Raw genomic sequence first — 20,156 nt, forward strand, 5'->3', positions numbered from 1 at the left:
TGGCAGCAAAAGGTGGGATGCAAATTCTATAAATAAATTGAATGTGGCTCATGCATTTACAATTTGGCACTGGTGACCTGTTTTATAATGCCAAATGATGTCAGCAGAGGGGTGGATATCAGAGAATCTCCCACTGAACCGAGGGTATTCTCAAGTGTCTTTTAAGCCATTCAGCTAGGCTAATATAGTTACCTCAGACTAACTAACAAGATGCTCTGCTTTATGCATTCTGAGTCTGCCTCAAGATAATGGCTGCATTTGGTTTCCTATGGTTTATCATTGCATGAACAAGCCCTAGGCTTACCACTTCCTCCCTCTTTTCTGCTTCTCTGGTGTGGCATATTAGAAGATTTCACTCCATTTTTTAACTAACCACTGTTGGCATTCTGTCTGGGTGTGAGAATTCATAAACCACTGCGTGGTTTATAAAGTTGGCTTGTTTCAGTCAACCACAGGTAAGATAAATCACCTTTTCAGGTTCAGATGTAACCCTAAACTGCCAAAGCTTCTAATCTTTTTACAGCTGTGCTGGAGAAGGAGAGAGAGGAAAAATGTTCCCGAGGCTCATTCATGTAATGATAAACAAGGAGAACCCTGGGCTCCTTGAAGAGGAAGGGAAGGTATGAATTCAATTAATAATAATGATTTACCATCAACGTGATACAAACACATAATATTCCTTGAATCTTTCTTCGCTAAAATGCCTGCCACAGACCTGAGCCCTTGAAATAGGGTGGGTTGTAAATTTGCAATATAATAGCTCAGTCAGTAGAGCATGTGACTTAATCTCAGGGTTGTGGGTTCAAGTCCCATGTTGGGCAAAAGATTCCTGCATTGCAAGGAGTTGGACTAATGACCCTCATGGTCTCTTCCAGCTCTGCAGTTATACGATTTTATGATTTCCAGACGTTCTTGTTCAAAATGCCCTGCAATATAAAGCAGGTGTGGGGAATCTGTGAGGCCCCAGATGTTATTGGATTCCAACTAACATGCCCAATAGAAGGGGAAGAAATGGAGGCAGTGAGAGATTTTACTTTCTTGGGCTCCATGATCACTGCAGATGGTGGCAGCAGCCACAAAATTAAAAGACGCCTGCTTCTTGGGAGAAAAGCAATGACAAACCTAGACAGCATCTTAAAAAGTAGAGACATCACCTTGCCAACAAAGGTCTGTATAGTAAAAGCTATGATTTTCCCAGTAGTGATGTATGGAAGTAAGAGCTGGACCATCAAGAAGGCTGATCGCTGAAGAATTGATGCTTTTGAATTATGGTGCTGGAGGAGACTCTTGAGAGTCCCATGGACTGCAAGAAGATCAAACGTATCCATTCTGAAGGAAATCAGCCCTGAGTGCTCACTGGAAGGACAGATTGTGAAGCTGAGGGTCCAGTACTTTGGCCGCCTCATGAGAAGAGAAGACTCCCTGGAAAAGACCCTGATGTTGGGAAAGATGGAGAGCACAAGGAGACAGAGGACGAGATGGTTGGATCGTGTTCTTGAAGCTACCAGCATGAGTTTGACTAAACTGCGGGAGGCAGTGGAAGACAAAAGTGCCTGGCGTGCTCTGGTCCATGGGGTCATGAAGAGTCGGACACGACTAAATGACTAAACAACATGCCCAATAGTCAGGGATAAAGGGAACTGTGGTCTAGCAACCTCCAGAAGGCTACAGGTCCCCCATGCCCGAACTAAACATTTTTGCCCAAGCAAGACAATGATAGCATCACTCGCTGAAAGATAAGTTCATCAAATGTACCATTCACCTATATGGCATGAGAAGGATGAGGAGGCGAGGCTAGGGCAAACCATGAGACATCACAGTTTATTGCTTTGATGTGCATCCTGCTGGTATTTATTGGAATGGTCAAAGCTAAAAAGGGAGGTGGTGATCCAGCAGCCGTAGGTTCTATTAATGGCTTTGTCACATACTTCCTCTGTGACTGCAGGCAAGTCGTCTGACCGCTCTGTGCCTCAGTTTCCCTCTGTGTACAATGCAGTTAATAACACTTAACACCTCCTTCACATTGGGTGTAGTGAGATTTAATGAGGGCTTAAAACACACTTTAAAATTCAAAGATGAAAGGAGCTGGAGTTGGGCAGGTTGTCATTACAGAAGGAGAGGCAAGTGATGCAGGACTGTGTGAACAAACAGCTGATGCCTCTGTGTGAGCTGTTTAGGAATCAACACAACCCCACAGGCAAGGATGACGGTAGTGACATCTGCTGGAAATCCGGACTGTCAATGTGCCTCCACCCTAGAACAAATCCAATGAAGAATACAAAAGTTCAGGGCTTCTGTGTGTACATATGTGTATGCAGTCTTGCTTCCTTGTACAGTCATACCTCGGGTTGAATGTGCTTCGGGATGAGCGTGTTCAAGTTGCGCTCCGCGGCAACCCAGAGGTAACGGAGCGCGTTACTTCTGGGTTTTGCAGCTTGCGCATGCGCAGACGCTCAAAATGACGTCGCGCGCATGCGCAGAAGCGGTGAAAAGTGTCGTGCACGTGCCATCACTGGTTACATTTCCTTCTAGATGCAAACAGGGCTCTGGAACGGCTCCTGTTCACATCTAGAGGTACCAATGTACTGTATATCACAACACTCAGTCTGGATTGCTTGGGGTCGACACATTTTTGGAAATGACAAGAAAAAAAAGTTTCTAGCCCTCACTGAGGCAAGGAGGAAAATGTGGGGAATATGCAGTCAGTTTCTGCTAAAGGCTCAAAATGCGTAAGACAGCAAGTGGTGACTTATTCCCAAAGCCCCAGTTCTTTTTTTTAAAATTATTATTATTATTACTATTAAAAAGAGAAAAGAGGAGGTATCAGGCCTCCAAGGTGAAAACTATTATGTAATCTCAGATGTGTAGGTGCTGGTTGTGATTACACAGAAATGAGGCAAACACACGCTTCAGCAGCACTGTAGTGGTAAATTTAGAAGTTCAGGACCTTATTATGACAGCCTCCATAGCCACACCTCCAAGGATAATTCAAAAATGCAGGCAGCTATGTTGCCATGATAGACAAATAGCTATATACAAAGATGTTGTTGTTGTTGTTGTTTAGTCGTTTAGTCATGTCCGACTCTTCGTGACCCCATGGACCAGAGAACGCCAGGCACCTCTGTTTTCCACTGCCTCCTGCAGTTTGGTCAAACTCATGCTGGTAACCTTGAAAACACTATCCAACCATCTCGTCCTCTGTCGCCCCCTTCTCCTTGTGCCCTCCATCTTTCCCAACATCAGGGTCTTTTCCAGGGAGTCTTCTCTTCTCATGAGGTGGCCAAAGTACTGGAGCCTCAGCTTCACGATCTGTCCTTCCAGTGAGCACTCCGGGCTGATTTCCTTCAGAAATATACAAAGATACATATCCACAAACAGCAGCAATATATACCATAATACAGTACCCAGCTTATTAGGAACAGCTAATAGTAATAGAAAAGTGAGCTGGCTGAATGTGGTGTGACAATCAGCATGTTGGAATTTGGCTGGACATACCTGGGCTCACATCCCTGACCAACCATATGGCATGACTGTAGTCCTAAGTATTCAAGTAAGTGCCATTGAACTGAATGGTGTTTCTTTTCTGACTGCAGTGGTTCAACGTGTAAAACTCATTGAGGTGTTTATCTTCTTCTTATAACAACAACAACAGATCTTCATTCAGCTGCAATGCAACTTTTATCATTTAATTAGAAATGTAAACAACTTAAACAGGAAGTGTTACCATTTAAACTGTAAGCATGAAGTAGGGATCCCGTAAATGAAAAAAGAAAGAAGTACCTAGTCTCTGCTTGATTTTTTTCCTTGTTCTGTGACGCTCCCCCCCCCCCCACTATGCTAATATGTCACAAATAGACATGAAAGGCCCATTATTACTCTATTCTCTTGTCAGAGCAACGGGAATCTCTCTGTTGCCCTGACTCCTCCTCCCTGTGCCTGACCTTGGTTTGTTGAGAATACAGCACCCTTTCAACCCTGCTGTCTTGAGTAAGTGCTAAGTGATAAAAGGCTTAACCCACCTTTCACTTCCTGGAACATGACCAATGCAAGGTGGGATGAAGCCTCTGTCTCTCCCCCACAAGCCTGCATTGGATTCCTTGTCCCCTATGGCTACTTGGCTCGTGCTTAAATTAATGGCCGCATCTAATGCAGCCTAGCAAAGCAACCTTAAGAAAATGATAGCAAGCTGCCGAGCAAGCAGATTCCTGAAGGATAATTAAACTAATCGATCCGTTCCATTCCATGGTGTTATTATTAGGTGGCCAAGCCATTTCAAAGGCTGCGAAATGGAGGAATGCCCCCACCCCACCCCACCCCGAAAATGATCAGCCATTTGCTTCACGTTACCTTTGTCTGTAGCAGCCACATCATGGTTGCCAAATCACACAGGGTGTATTGCTTCTGCTTAGACGTATAGTGGCAGAGATAGAAATCTCTTCAGATCCAGCCGCCTAGAGATGAGGAGGCAGATAGTGTCGCCCCAGCCCCTGGGTGTGTCTGAACAACCGGGGAGGGGGTGGCTTAGCCACTCATGTTTTCTGTGCCTTCCCTGAGGGGAAGAGATAAGTATATGGTTGTGTGTGGCTCTCTGGATGGGGAAGGAACCCCCTAGAAGCAAGGCCTCGTGGTTGCAACTTGTGCTGACAGAGTGGGTGTTGAGATTTATGTCTTCACATGTTGTCTTTTAGGAGCATTAAGCACATGTGCTGAGCTCATCAAGCCAATATGGTGGGGTCTTGGGCCTCAGGGTCTGGGAAAAGTGCTCAGCAGCACCACAGAGCTCACTGTTTGAGGAGCACAGCTTAGAAGAGGTGCTGGGTGCCTGTTTGAGAAGGCAAACCCAACAAGAGGAGATGCACCCGGAGTTAACCAGTGTGCTTGGCTAGCTCATTTGACCCTGCCTTTCAAATATAGAGGCACATGTTGTAACTGAGTCTAAATTAAACATCAGGTCAAATATTGACCCATATTTTCCAGGCACTCCTTGGTTTTGTTTGTGTTTTTGTGTGTGTTGTTTCATCCACCAACACATCCAATGTTCATTTCAGCCAAAGGTAAACAGACCCACCAGACACTGCTCCATCCATGTCTTCTGGAATTAGCACAGGTGCTTCCTTCAGAATTTGTCTATAATTGCCCTGAATGGTGCCAAGGCTAGACCTTCAAGAGGTGCTTCCTGGCATTCAGCAGAGGTAAGAATTTGACAGGTCAGGACGAAGGATGGATTCCTAGCCTGTCTGCAGAGGCTTCACATCTGACTTCCTTTCTGATGGACCTCATGCACTTTCCCCTTCACAACCCAAGATAACTTTTTTGGTCTAGAGAAAAGTCAAGTAAGGCGTGAGATGCGTGGTGTAGAGAAACGTGGACAGAGAAAGGGTTTTTTCTTCTTCCTCTCTTATAACACTTGAACGAACCTGAATGATGGGAGATTCAAGACAGAAAAAATGAAGTACTTCTTCACAAATTGGTGAGTTGGCATCTGTCTGTCTCAGGTGACAATGGAAGAATGCACCTGGTCTCACCTGGAAACTTCTCGCTCAGGGAATGCCAATGGTTTGCTTGGGTAGGCAGAATGAAACCAGAACCTGGGAAATTTCACAGCCCTCTCACTATTGATTCAGTATCCTGGGCGGAAGTGCAGAGGACCGTGGTTTCCTGTGTCCAGAAGCTATAGCCTAGGCATATTGGACCATTGGTTCATGTTCCAATATGAAAGGGATGTTCTGGAGTCACAAAAAAGGTCTAATAGATTTCTGTCTAGAGATCAGACAAGGTCATGGACTGCGGAGAGCCCAGAGGACAAGGTTGGAGTAGCTAGTCAGATTTTTTTAATGAGGGTCTAGAGAATAGGGCAGCATGACTACAACCACACAGCAGTGGCACTCACGGTGATATGTGAAGTCTGGGGAGCCAATCACACTTTTGGAAGGAGGCACTCAGCCAATCAAAGTCACTAGCCTTGAGTGGTCCCAGTACACGTCCAGTTACACATTTATGAGTCAATTTGTGTTTGGAAAGTCAATATATAATATCCCAGTGACCCCAGGATTCCAACCCCTTGGACAAATGGGCTCTTGCACCTACAATTTGTGACTCTGCCTGCTCAGAAGTGTCCTCTGGTGCTCCCCCTATTGCTCTCATCCTCAACCTAGATGAGGAAAACAAGATTGTCAGCACCAGGCTGAGCCCGGCTTGGAGGGACTGCCCAGGGCTTGCTTTCCTGATAACCCAATGCCCGTGGTTGATTAACCTCACTCTTCATCTGACTGAAATGGTTAGACTTCTAAGCAAGCTTTGGAATGGGTGTGCACTTGTTTATGGGATGTGGTCCTAATTGATTCTGATGGGAGGAGGATCAAGCTTCTTCCGAGCACTTCCTAGACTCCCAAAAGTTTAAGTATATGATGTTTGCCTCCGGTGAAGCTGGCCTTCTGGTTTTCCCAGTCATTTCCTGCTGTGCTTGTGTCTTTTCGGGTTACCTAGTTGTTGTGCAGACCATTTATTTCCTACTTGCTCTTTATGAGTAATTGAGCTTTGCTTGGAGTTCTTTAGGGCTCTCAACGTGAACATTGTGGAGTAGGCACCCTTTCACTTGGAATAAACTTCTGTGGAACCAGTCATGAATAATGGAAGCTTTTTTCCTTTTTTTGCGCTTGATGTTTTGAGCTGTTGGCCTCAGCTGGAGTCTCTCATTCTCAGCTGAAGTGATTGACCAGCAGCCCTTTTTTGTCTGCCCAGAGAAATCGATTTATGTGTTTATTACTTATTTTATCGATTTAATATGAGTTTCATGCTAGACCAGCCAACAATATACACTAGTGGTATCAAAAGCCTATCCAAAGAGATCATATTCCAAGCGGCCTAAGAACAATGGAATTACGTTGGCCATGTTTCCTATTTTACAAAGGTCAGTCCTCTACATAGGCGCCTGCTCCTAGGGGCTACGGCAGTTTCAGATCCCCAGTTTATTTTTTGAGGGGGCTGGGCTCCCTCAATGTTCACAGGGTGTTTAGCTCCACCCCCTGGCTCCTCATGATGTCGTACCAGACCCCCTCAATCAACTAGAGAACATGGTGCCTCTGGTCCTCTATTTGAAGAGCTGCTGGAGCCCAGCCTCGGAAGGAGTTCTCTCTTTAAAGGGCTGTCTGGGTTAACGATAAATAAGGCGGGAGAGTGAGGAAAGCTGAGGTTGTCCCAGCAATAGTTAGCACCTGGATAACAGACTGAATATGCACAGAAATCACCTGGTCATCTTCTTCGTTATGTAGAGATGCACTGTATTTCTACTGAAGTTGCAGTAATCATGTCTAAATCTGCACCTAGCCATAAAGATCCGCATATGCACATTTTAAGGCAAGTTTTATTTTATTTTGTTGGTCTCCATCTACACTGTATGTCTAAAGCAGCAGCATACCACTCTAAATAGTCATAGCTTCACCCCAGAGAATCCTGGGAGCTCTAGTTTGTTAAGGGTGCTGAGGGTTGTCAGGAGATCCTGATTCTACTCAGAGAAATACAGTTCTCAGAAGTCCCTGGGAAGCAGGACTGATTGTTAAACCACTCTAAGAGTTGTAGCTCTATGAGAAGAATAGGGGTCTCCTAACAACTCTCGGCTCCTTTAACAAACTACAGCTGCCAGGATTCTTTGGGGGAAGCCGTAATGCTTGAAATGTATAATGCAGAAGAGGCCTTGGTGATGCATTTCCTCTGTTTTGACAATGTGTAAGTGGCAACCCTAAAGACAACAATCATTGTTTTTTATTGGACGGCTTTAATCATGTAGGCTTTAATTGGATGGTTTTATATAGTAATATGTTTTTGTTATAGTATGTTGTGTGCTGCCTTGTCTGTAAGAACAGTATATGCTGGAAGGCAGCTTAGACTTCTAAATAAAGAAACATTTGCCAGCCTTTAAAAAAAAAAGTCCTGAAAGAACCATCAAAATGTTTCAGTGGGAGTGGGAGGCGTAATGGAGAAGACTTTGCTCTTTGGTTCCAGCTCTACCATGAGGCAAACTGAGGCAGCTGCTGTGGGCAACAGAAGCTGGGGTGGGGAACAGCAACAAGGTGTTAGTAGACAGAATTAAGTGTGCTGTGCTGCCTGCCCTGTCCTCCCCTTATCCGGCCTCCTGCCATTTGTTGTTGTTTAGTCGTTTACTTGTGTCCACAAGCCAGGCACTCCTGTCTTCCACTGCCTCCCACAGTTTGGTCAAACTCATGCTGGTAGCTTTGAGAACACTGTCCAACCATCTCGTCTTCTGTCGTCCCCTTTTCCTTGTGCCCTTAATCCTTCCCAACATCAGGGTCTTTTCCAGGGCCACCTGCCATTAGTTATGGTGAAAGATGTTGCCCCATTGCCAGCGCTGGAGTAAAGTTCAGCTGCCAGTCCAGTCGGTTTCTGTAGTTGGAATGAGAGGGGGAGCCATGCTTTGCCTCAGGCTGCAAAATGTATTGAACCAGCCCTGTCTGCTCCTCATTGTCTCACACTTAACAAAGGAACCTGGAATAAAACTCCAAAGTCTGTCCAGGCTGAAGCAAGAGTGGACACTCACACAGAGAGAAAGGATAATGCTCTCCTTTGGGTATTCTGGTCTGAGGGAGCTCTCTTCTCAACATCAGTTTTAAAAGAGCCTCTGTCATGACTCCTGAGTGGGCAAGCCATGAATGAGTAACTATTGAGACAGGACAGTATCCAGTGTAGAGAGTCAGGATGGACAAAAAACAGTCAACAATGGCTGCCTTGGTTGGGTTTCAGGTTTGAGGCTCTGCCAGAAGAAATGGACTTGTGAAGCCTTCCTTTGACAACGGTAGTTATAACTAGCTACGGAGACAGCTTCCATTCCATGACTGTCTATTATTTATTTGTAAGCATGGGTGAGTTCTGGCGTTCCTCCAGTGCGAAGGATGAGCTTGTCAACAAAATAGCCAACAACTGGCTTTTTAGGTTGAGAGTGGAAATGAGGTCAAGAGATATGAGCGTCTGGCACTTGGACATGTTTTTTTTGGAACACCCATCCATCCTTAGCAAAGCCAGGCAAAACTGGAAGTCAGAGCTCCACCGCCACCCAGCTGGCAAAAGCTTTGGTAAAATTAGAGGCATTTAGGCAAGAGGTCAGGTGGACCAACTTGTTTAGAAAGGTTCTTGGCTGAGCTACTCAACCTTAGGAACAGAATGGAGTGGTGAAGCTTGCTCAACACTTGCTCTTTGTCCATCTTCGTACTTTCCACCAAAAAGCTTTGCAGCACAGAAAGGGAACACAGCCTTTTGTGAAGGCTGGAGATTACAGGCAAACACATTCCATTTCCACCCCAAAGGAAGAACTCTTTCTCTTTCTAACACCCATCTTTTCATGGTATGCCTGAATATGGTTGACACTATGGACTGAGGGGAATTTTGTTCAGACAACATTTTAAGTGAACCAACCAAATTTGCACCTCCCCATACGAATGCATAGGTCAGAATGTAATTATTATTTGGATTCCACATTTCTCTAAATTTTGCAATCTCCCTCTCTCTCACGCACACACACAAATATATAAATTAGGATAAAACATATTCATTTCTTAAAAGAAATAATAAAATAAGTTTGGATGAAATAAGTTTGTATCCAATGCTAGTCCTGCTCAGAGCAGACCCACTGAAATTAATTAACATTAATTGGAATGGGTCCATACTAAGTAGAACTTAGTTGGCTTTCACTCGATACATTAAAAAATGTTTCTAAAATACAGTGGTACCTCGGTTACAGACGCTTCAGGTTACAGATACCACTAACCCAGAAATAGTTCCTCGAGTCAAGAACTTTGCTTCAGGATGAGAACAGAAATTGTGCAGTGGAAGCGGGAGGTCCCATTAGCTAAAGTGGTACCTCAGGTTAAAAACGGTTTCAGGTTAAGAACAGACCTCCAGAACGAATTAAGTTCTTAACCCGAGGTACCACTGTAGGTATCTAGATACATAAAGGTAAAGGTACCCCTGCCCATGCGGGCCAGTCGTGTCCGACTCTAGGGTTGTGCGCCCATCTCACTCTATAGGCCGGGGGCCAGCACTGTCCGGAGACACTTCCGGGTCACGTGGCCAGCGTGCCGAAGCTGCTCTGGTGAGCCTGCACTAGAGCAGCACATGGAAACGCCGTTTACCTTCCCGCTATAAAGCGGTACCTATTTATCTACGTGCACTTAGGGGTGCTTTCGAACTGCTAGGTGGGCAGGAGCTGGGACCGAAAGACGGGAGCTCACCCCGCCGTGGGGATTCGAACCGCCGACCATGCGATCGGCAAGTCCTAGGCGCTGAGGTTTTACCCACAGCGCCACCCGCGTCCCACCTAGATACATACTTTGCAACAAAATAAGTATCTGAATATTTAAATACAAATTTTATATGGTTGTGGTTTTTTAAAGTGAAAATCACAGATAAATGGGGAAACGGGCAACAGTAGCATGCCGATCCATCCCGATCCGGACTGTCCCAGAAAGGTAGTGCAGGCAGTGGCCAAAACTCCACGCTTCAGCTATGCTAATAGTTTGGAAGGCACGCTTGCACTCGGAGGAGGTGCACAGAAGCAGCTTAGCAACTTGTCAGCATTCCAGGGGGCATGATCAAGAGCCTCCTTAATCTGCACCAGCTGCCTGGAGCAGAGGCAATGCTATGGAAGAGGAAGTGACTGACATTAAGAATGAAAATGAGAAAATGGTATGTTGCTCAGTCCTTGGTCGCTTGACAGTGCACTCCTATACATGACTGCTCTCAGAAGTGAGCCCCATTGAATTAAATGTGACTTACTCCCAGGTAGGGATGGGTATATCTACCAGTTTCAGTTTCTCCTTTTTCTACTCTTAAATTCGGTTCTTCTCCACATCAGTTGTGATACTTTTTCTTATTTGTAAAGATCTCATGAAAATCCATCGGCTTTTTAGTGCTAATTTCCGCCAACTCTATAATGCATTTTGAGGTGCCCTTTTGCACTAATACCGTATTGGCCTGAATATAAGCCTCACTTTCCCCCCAAATTCCGACCCTGAAAAGTTAAAGTGTGGCTTATATTCCCGACCTTATGGTATGCAGCCAGGAGTGCAGGGCAAACAGCACCAGGAGCGTGGCAAAGCGTCACCCGCCCCATGCGTAGTGCCCCATCCTCTTCCTCAAGGCCAGGAAGGGAGAGAGCAAGGAAGGGGAAAGGCCACCAGCAATGCAGCGTGGGCCCCTCTCCCCCCCCCCAGTATGCAGCCAGGAGCAGCAAGGAAGGGAGCGGCTTATAATCGGGTATTTTTTCGTTTTTTCTTTTCCCCTCTCCAATTTTTTAGGTGTGGCTTATATTCAGGTGTAGCTGATATTTGGGCCAATACGGTATGATGCTATGAGTTGGGTGGTGGTTGGGTGGTTGTGTTAAACTGTATGCCAGGCCCCATTAATCCCTGGATCCAGCAAATGTTAAAAGACAATCAAGCCCTCTAATTCCTGGAATAGCCAAACCAGCTTCCTGATGATGGGGGTTTAAGGGGCTTGGTGTGAGACAGCAAATGGGTGGGCAGGGACCCCTCCCTTAACAGAAAAAGCCAGAGTTGAGAGCAGAGTTGTCAGTGATGTGGACCAGAGGAAAAGCACCAAGCAGGGAGAAGACAGAGAGACAGATAAATGATTGATTTCTGTTTGAATGCAAGGCTGTGGCTATAGAGGAAGCAAGACCCTTTTGGCTCAGGTTGTGTATGTATCTCGCAATATGCCTTTCAATACATACTTTATCCTAGTCTATGTGTGCTGAAGAACTTTTGTTACAGAATTGAAAACTAAGAAGGCGGGCTGTGTTTTGGTTCCTGTATTGTTTCAGAAACAGCGGATTAGGTAGGTTCACCTTGTAATGCAAAACGAAACCACCTTTTCTCCACCTTCCCTAATCTCAGGTAAATGAATCTAGGATTACCCTCTAAAAGCATTCTTTTTATGCTTCTCAGCATAGAGCAGAAAAAGAGGGCCCTGTTCATTAATATGTTTTTATTGGGTTTTATAAACAGGGATCATAGGAATAATGAATGCAGGGGCATAGTGGGGGGTGCTGGGGGGGTGCGTGACCCCAGGCACACAATGAACCAGGCACCTCCATGCAGGAATCCCCATCCCACCCTGTCTGCCACTGGGGGTCTCTGGGCTCTGTCCCAGCTGCTGCCAACCTGGCAGTTCGAAAGCACGCCAAAAAGTGCAAGTAGATAAATAGGTACCACTCCAGCAGGAAGGTAAATGGCGTTTCCGTGCGCTGGTCCGATTTCGCCAGAAGTGGTTTAGTCATGCTGGCCACATAACCCGGGAAAACTGTCTGTGGACAAACAATGGCTCCCTCAGCCTGTAAAGCGAGATGAGCGCTGCAACCCCAGAGTCGTCTGCGACTGGACTTAACGGTCAAGGGTCCTTTACCTTTACCTTTTAGTGCGGTGGGAGGCTGTGGGGGCCATGGCCCCAGGCACACAATGAACCAGGCACCTCCATGCAGGAATCCCCATCCCACCCTGTCTGCCACTGGGGATCTCTGGGCCCTGGAGCCCAGCCTGGCCTTGCCACCACATCCTCTGCCCCCTCGCTGAATGGCTGCCCAGCTAGTGCTCGCTTGCTCCTCATTCAGATGGTGAGTGGGCATGGAGGGAGGGAGGTGGGCAAGGGGTGATTCAGACTGAAGAGCAGGAAGAACTTTCTGGTGGTAAGCGCCATTTGACAGTGGGACAGACTCCCTCGGGAGGTGGTGGCCTCTGCTTCCTTGCAGGTTTTAAGCAGAGGTTGGATGGCCAACTGTCATGGATCCTTTAGTTGATAGTCCTGCATTGCAGTGGGTTGGACCTGATGACCCTTGGGACCCCTTCCAACTATGATTTTATAAGCCAGTCACATGCTGCAATAACACCACTTGTGGAGGCACACTGAGTGAAAGATGCTGGCAGTGATGTACTCTTCCCCTGGTAAAGCTGCTAATTCCAGTCTTGCAACTGACTTTGGACACCTCAGCTTACCTCTCTATGCCTCGGTTATCCTATTTGTAATATGAGGCTAATGCTGCAGGCTGGTCTGTCCCTGCCTAAGCATCTTCTCATTACAATGGACATGGAAAATCCGGAAGATAGTAATCATAAACAGCATAGCGTAGATGTGAATGATGTTCTATTACAAGCAATGACCCATAGCTGAAATGAGATATAAATATGTAGCACAGGGCTCGATTCGTTTAACAAGTGGTGCAGTGAAAAGCATGGTGGACTTGTGGGATAAATCCAGCCACACATAACCGGCATGCTTAGCTCTAGTTAATGCATGAAGGGGTTAAGACCATAGAGTTAGCTGTACTGTCATACTCAATTATGTCACGCCCCTTCACCTTGGGATGAAGGGTTATCAAAGCCTTTGTTCACTTTCTTCCACCATGTGAATCCAAACAGAAAGGACGCCCAGACCACGCGGCTTTAGCAAGTCGTCTTTGTTTTTCTGTACAACTAATTTAAGAACATTTATTGACTTTGATACTAAGTTTTGCTGCCTGTGTTTTCTTGCTGCTGTATGGAAAAGCACACGAATCTGACTTCTGAGGGGTTTGTAAGGAAACCATTTTAACTTACCAAATGTATGGTCTGTTTCTATGCTAAAGGGGAAGAAAAGAGAACTTTGAAAAGAAACTTAGATGGGGATATTGTAAGGGCCCAACAGCCTACATTTCCTCACTTTGCTGCATGTTTTTTTATTTTAAATCTCTTCTGGAGCCAGTGGTGGAGCCTGCTCTCTGCACTGGGGGGCACAGAGCAGGCGGGGGCAGGGCGCATCCTGGGGGCGGGGCGCCCACCACAGGCAGGGAGCAACTGTGATGGCACCCCACCAGGATTGCGCTGCCCGGGGTGGGCTCCTCTTCCTCCGCCAGTGGCTGGTGCTCACCCACCAATAGAATATCTGCCTCAAGTATGAATCTAGACATCCAGGGAATTCTTGTTTTATTCTTTTAAACTAATTACAAGCATATATTTTTAGAAAACCAACTCAACTAAGACTGTTTCCCCAAGGAGAACTGTTGTATTACCACAAAGTAAAAATGGGACAAAAAAAAAATCTGGAACATTTGTAATATGAAAAGTTATGGGATTTTAGCAGGAAACTATGGGACATGCACCTATTGTAAACAAAGTGGCATTAGAACCACAAAACCTTTGCAGGAACAACTGGTACTGAAAGTGCCATCACATATAGCTGCCAAGATGAGTACAAATCAGGATGAATGCTCAGTTAAGAAAGGATGTCTGGAGGGACATTTAGCCATTATTAAAAATCAACTCCCCCTCCCCCCACAAGCCACAGGAAAGGCAGTCTTAAATACAGGCCAAAATAGAAGCAGAAAATCAAGAACTTGCTCATAAGAATTAATGTTGTCTAAATGCCTTTACTACAATCAAAACATTGTATTAATATACATCATTCACTGTACATCAAGGAACTTAATAAACGGTCAGAACAATCATGTTCATGTTAACTCGGGAATAAACCTCTTTGTGTTCAATGGAGCTCACTGCCTAGTAAGCAGGCCTTCCGCTGTTACATACGGTACATCAAACAACTTCAAAGTAATGTTCCAAAAACCTCCCAACGCAGTAAATCAGCCTAACATTACTAAAAGTGCCAAACTTGATTTAAAATTCCAGCTCTTAGCTTCATTAATATGCAGGATATGACAACTATAGACTGGTAATTTCATTCACTGCATTGTGAGTGATCTACAGTAATTGTTTGACTGTAATAAGAGTGTTTAGATAATATCAAGTGTTAACAGGCCAACATCTTGTATTTCTGCTCATTATTCATGACATCACTAGTACTAGCCAATTGTTGCTGGCAACAGTCATGCCCAGAGTTTCAATGCCATGCTCACTCACGCAGAGGGTGAGCTTGCTGTGGAAATGTGACTTGAAAGACACCCAGATTTACCCATACACATCACTCTCACTCAAATCACATCATCTGGAAAGCCACTAAAAAGAGGCAGATTTAGGGGAGTGCAAACTGTTTGCCTGCACTGGGCGCCAAGCCGAGAGGGTGCCACAGGGGGCACTGCAATAATGACAAACATTGGGAGGCGAGAGGCAGCAGGGGGCAAATTTTGGCATTGCACAGGCTGCCCCTGAAATTTTAAAGCTCAAAATCTGCGACTGAACTCAAATAAACAAAGGACTTGTTTTGAAATATAGCTGCATGGAAGCACAACAATCATAGATCAGTGTTCCAGGAGCAGTGGCAGAGCTTCATGCTCCGGCACTGGGGGCAGAGAGCAGGCGGGGGCAGGGCTGGCACACGTTCTGGGGGCAGGCAGGGGGGGCTGTTCTGCACTGAAGTTCTCACCCTACCAGCAGGGGGATACTGTAGATAGTTTTCACTCAGGTCCACATATGCAAATAAGGGATTGAAAGTGGCATTCAGTGATTGGATAGTTACAGTAAGTGGTTACTGTTGCATTGTAGTGGAGCTCTATATAAGCAGGCTGGCTGAACCCTTCAGTTCAGTTCTGTTCTGGCCTGTGAATAAACAAGACCTGTTTGAAGAATTGCTGTGTCGTCTGATATGTTCACCCACAACTTAACAGGGGCAGCCGCAATGTCACCCTGGGGATCACACTGCCGTGGGCAGTGCGCTCCCCCCGCACTCCTCTTCCTCTGCCAGTGTCCAGGAGCTTCATGTATTTCTAAATTCCAAGCAATTCTTACAGCCAACCCTCTATGGTAGGTCAGTATTATTGACCCCTTTTTGTAGATGGGGGACTGAGGCTGAGAGAATGTGGCTTACCTAAAACTGCTCTTATGTCAGAGGAGATATTGGAAGCAGGGACTTCCCGGTTTCTTGTTCCATCCCACACCTACTGCCTTGCACCAACTTGGGAATTGCTTACGCGCATGGGGTGCTCACATGAGCTCAGTGCTTTTTGCTTGCTCATCAAGATGGCAATCACTTCCAGATGAACCAAGTCAGCTCCAATAAGCCACAAGGCACAACACTGTCTGGAAGGAGCCTTCATGAATTGGAAATTACTTTCTCTGTGTACACAAATCTGTTGACGGGTAAAGCAGAAGGAAAGGCAAACCTGCGCAGAATGTGTGGGCTGGGAATACTTTGGTAAGTCTGCGCCTGTTTGATGCAAGAGTTTTCAATATACCCCACCCACATTTCAATATCCTCATGGTGGATTCCACAGCCCAATAAAGCCCATACTTCTATGAATCTCTCTCCCCCCCCCCCCAGTATTTTATGTAGCTTGATCTTTTTTGTGTTCAGTAGGGCCTGGGGCCAAATGCGCTTCTCCAGGGCTGTTTTGAGTAAGGTTACCAGATATCCCCAGATTTACAAATCAGTCCCCATACAAAATCCATTGAAGTTGAAAAGTGTCCCCGGGTTCATTGAAAAAAATCTGGTAAGCTTAGTTTTGGGACTCTGTACTGGCCACAATCCCTCCCCAGGCGACAGCCCCTCTCCAGGATCTGTGATTTATTAGCCTTGTTCCACATCCTGGAGTTGGGAAAACTAGAGGTCCCATCTGCACTATACATTTAAAGCAGTATCGTACCTCTTTAAACAGTCATGGTTTTCCTCAAAAACTCTTGGGTACTGTATTGTGTAAAAGGTGAGAGTTGCTAGGAGGCCCCCTATTCCCCTCACTGACCTACAATTCCCAATGTGGTTTAACAGTCAATCCCTCTTCACAGGAAATGCTGAGAATTGCTGCTCTGTGAGGGGAATCAGGTTCTCCTGACAACTCACAACACCCTTAGCAAACCACAGTTCCCATGATTCTTTGGGCAAGCCATGATTGTTCAAAGTGGTACGATACTGCTTAAATATATAGTGCAGATGGGGCCTATGAGAACCTAAAATGGAAACATTTGCCCATTGCTAGCTGTATGTGTGACTTGGCTCACACCCTAAACTGGCCTCCTGTCCTTAGGTACCATGGAAGCTGTAATCCTCTAATCCTGTCACAAATGCTGAAGATTCACTTTTGGCGTTTGTATGAGGGATGAGGTTGAAATGGCACCTTCCTGTCCTTCACCTCAGGCAGCAAAATGTCTTGGACTGTTCCTGAAATGGTGGCTCCCAGGCCCACACTATGGGAGTCATTATTACGGTAAATTACTGAAAGGGCCCTGAAATAAAAATTAGATCAGCAGTTTGTGGGAAATTAAAATGGTGGTTCCAAGACCCAGCTCCCCAACAAAACAAATGTTTAAGTAGGGGAGGGACCTGGGTGGGCAAGCATTAATGGTGGGCATTGCCAGCTTCCCCCATTGCCTCAGCATATTGTTAATGCCTATAATTTAGGAGCGAGAGGTCACTCAGTCCTGCAAGGGATTCCACACTCTGAAGGGCCTGCAGAATGATGGATGTGTCTGAGATACTGGCTTTTACAAGGCATCTGTTTAAACCTCTAGAAGCACATCGTTTGAGAATCTTGGCTCTAGACTCATACTTCTTTGTCTTTTCTGCCTGCCTCGTGAATTATTTTCTCCAAATAATATAAAACAACCACACCTGGTTTCATCTGACAAGCACTGACAGCAGATGGCAGAGGATATGTGTTTTGGATCTGAGGAAGTCCAACTGAATTCACTGTTGACTGTTGTGTCTGTAACCAGAGCCAGAGCTAGGATGCTGCTGGTTCTTTAACAATGTGGGATGGAGGGAATGGATCTTTTTCGGCCAGGGTGATTTGAAAGGCAAGCAAACGCACTACCCCTTGGCAGGCTGAGAGCAAACAACGAGGGCAAAGGCTAGCAGGGACATTTCTTTCCACAGTGTGGCACGCCTGCAAGAGGGCATTGCTTTCCAGTGGCCTCAGCAGCTTTTTGCAGCTGGGAACCTTGAGGGGTGCTTGTTCCACAAACAGAGCAAACTCACCTTGAGCTCGGACACCAGGGCTTGATGGAAATAAAAGAGCTGAATTGCGAAGGACAGGGAGCTCTCTTAGTGGGGAAGTGGTACCTGCCTCTTTTGTGTGGTGAAACAACAAGGTACGTAGCACATTAGATCCCCACAGATAAGCCATTCAGCTGCTGTTGCTTCTCCTTAGGCTTGCCATATGCCCGGAAAATTCCGGACATGCCAGGAAATTGGACACCTAAAATGGCGTCCTGGGGGAAAAAATTGAATTTTAAGAGATGTACGGAATTTCCTGTACGTATGGCAATCCATTTTTTTGTTCAGTTTTCTGGTTTTTTTCCTCCCTCTGAGCCGCGGAAGGAATGCCCCCCCTTATGTGGGAGACCCCAAGTGCGCTCATGCCCCCTGCCTCCCCAAGCGCAGCAGCCCCAAATGAGGAGGGGAGAGCGGAGGGCAGTGGAAAGCTTGTGAGAGCATCCCTAAGCACCTGCCAGCCTTCCGGAAAGGAAAATAAAGACGACTCAGTTATCCTGCCCCTGCTTTTCTCCCTCTTTGTTTTGCAAAGCTGCTGCAGTGGCTGCTTCGAGGAAGACAATCTTTCCTCTTTCCAGGATGCAGAGCAGGAGGCAAGGAGCCCAGCTAAAAGGGAACAGGGCACCTGTGGCTACTCGGGAACAGATCAAAAGGAACTTACCTCCTCAGTCCTACCCTCCCAAAGGAATCTCCCTTCCCTTCCCTGCTAGAAGAAGAAGAACCAGCTCTTGGAGATGCTGAGGTTTGTTTGAGGGGAGGCTGTGCCAACGCCCCATTTGCCCTATGCGGGGGGAGGGGGGAGAGAAGGAAAAATAACTAAATAAAGTTGAAGTTTAAAATGTGTCCTCTTTCTTTGTGTTAGTGGGTTTCCTAAAAAAAAACCCAAGCTCATAAATTTGGGAGTGTCAGAAATTTTACTTTTTGAAATATGGCAAGCCTACTTTTCCTACTTCAGTGCCAAAGTGCCAAAAAGGGTTTAAGTCCCCTTACACTTCTTAAAAATCAAAGAGAGAAATGAAATGCACATTTTCTTTCTCATATTTTATGGAGAGACTCAGGCGATGATGAACCTCTCTCTGTGCCCATTCCCTCTTTCATGCGACCATTTTTCTCCCATGAAAGTGAGGGGGGGTGATAGCTGCAATTCTGGGGAGTCATGGGTGAAATCCAAGAACATTCGTGGAGTGGGCTTGCTTTTAAAAATACAGTAAAGTGGCTGATGGTGTGTGTGTGTGTGTGATTGTTTCTTTGCTTTAATGACAGGAAAGTTCTGCTGCCACTTCAAACATCTGCTTGGCTACTGCCTGTGGCTCAATGGTGTTTGCTTTGCAATTAGGAACAGAATGGGAACTATGGGATTGATGCCATGTCATGAGTTCCCGGTTCTGAGCTTTATACTGGTAACCAAGGAACCACTGAACCAAAGCTGGCAGGCAGCGGCCCACTGAATCTGATGCCACAGCATTCTGCCCTGCAGGACAGGAGGCAGGACCCTCACTAGAGGCCTTCTCTTGCACTCCAGGAAATGATGGCCTTCCACACTATCTCATCCCCTGCTTTGCATACATGCAGACGGTCACTCATTCATTCCCCAGCTGAAACACTCCCTGTCTGGAACCCTGAAGAGCTGCTGCCAGTCGGTTGTAGACAGGGCTGAGCTGGGTGGACCAATGGATTTGACTCAGCATAAGGCAGCTTCCTGTGTTCCTACGTGTATGCATGTCACGTCAATGAGGTTTGTCCAGGAGAACTTCTGTACTGCTTTTAATGGTATTTACATCTTTATATAGCTGTACACCACCCCGATATTTTATGAGAGGGCAGGATATAAATACTTTTTTATAAATAAACATAATAAATAGGAGCTTTCTGTGGATTTTGCCCATGGCAGATCAAGACGCACCTTTGTCTCCTACCTGGAGCCAAATTAAACAAAGGACTGCCCTTTCTTCACATATAAAGACAATAGTAGGCCGATGCTCAGATAAAGGGGACCACACACATTCCAAGCACTTAAATAATCTGAGCACTTTACATGGTGTTAGGGAAAGTGGTGTTAGGTACCTCTGGTACCAAAATAAGCTTTTAGCATGATGGTTGATAAATGTGGATGGAGTTGTGGCAGGTGATCACAACAAAGCAGGTGCCACCTTCATCATACCAAAGGATATGCATGTTGGGGACAGGAGCGCTTGCGGGGGCCACATCATTTCATTAGCTCCATCTCTTCTTTGAAC

The 20,156-nt window shown here is 45.9% G+C and overlaps 3 long non-coding RNA genes across 4 annotated transcripts; 1 reads left to right on the top strand and 2 right to left on the bottom strand.

Annotated features, from left to right (window-relative positions):
• Positions 1 to 1,820: 1,820 nt before the first annotated feature.
• LOC309375359 lies at positions 1,821 to 4,478 on the bottom strand. 2 transcript variants are annotated; one of them, XR_014170850.1, is made up of 3 exons: positions 4,348 to 4,478; positions 3,496 to 3,664; positions 1,821 to 2,254 (listed from the first exon to the last, which is right to left on the bottom strand). It is a non-coding gene; the product is annotated as an uncharacterized lncRNA (long non-coding RNA). The 2 variants fall into 2 exon arrangements; XR_014170851.1 differs by lacking the exon at positions 4,348 to 4,478 and having other exon boundaries at positions 3,496 to 3,729.
• Positions 3,892 to 18,667, top strand: LOC309375380. The gene is made up of 3 exons (XR_014170882.1): positions 3,892 to 3,987; positions 5,049 to 5,192; positions 18,498 to 18,667. It is a non-coding gene; the product is annotated as an uncharacterized lncRNA (long non-coding RNA).
• Positions 7,552 to 10,805, bottom strand: LOC309375738. Its single transcript, XR_014171020.1, has 3 exons — positions 10,328 to 10,805; positions 8,324 to 9,952; positions 7,552 to 8,131 (listed from the first exon to the last, which is right to left on the bottom strand). It is a non-coding gene; the product is annotated as an uncharacterized lncRNA (long non-coding RNA).
• Positions 18,668 to 20,156: the final 1,489 nt, after the last annotated feature.

The sequence above is a fragment of the Podarcis melisellensis genome (genome assembly GCF_964234715.1).
Source record: "Podarcis melisellensis genome assembly, chromosome: 8".
Lineage (NCBI taxonomy): Eukaryota > Metazoa > Chordata > Lepidosauria > Squamata > Lacertidae > Podarcis > Podarcis melisellensis.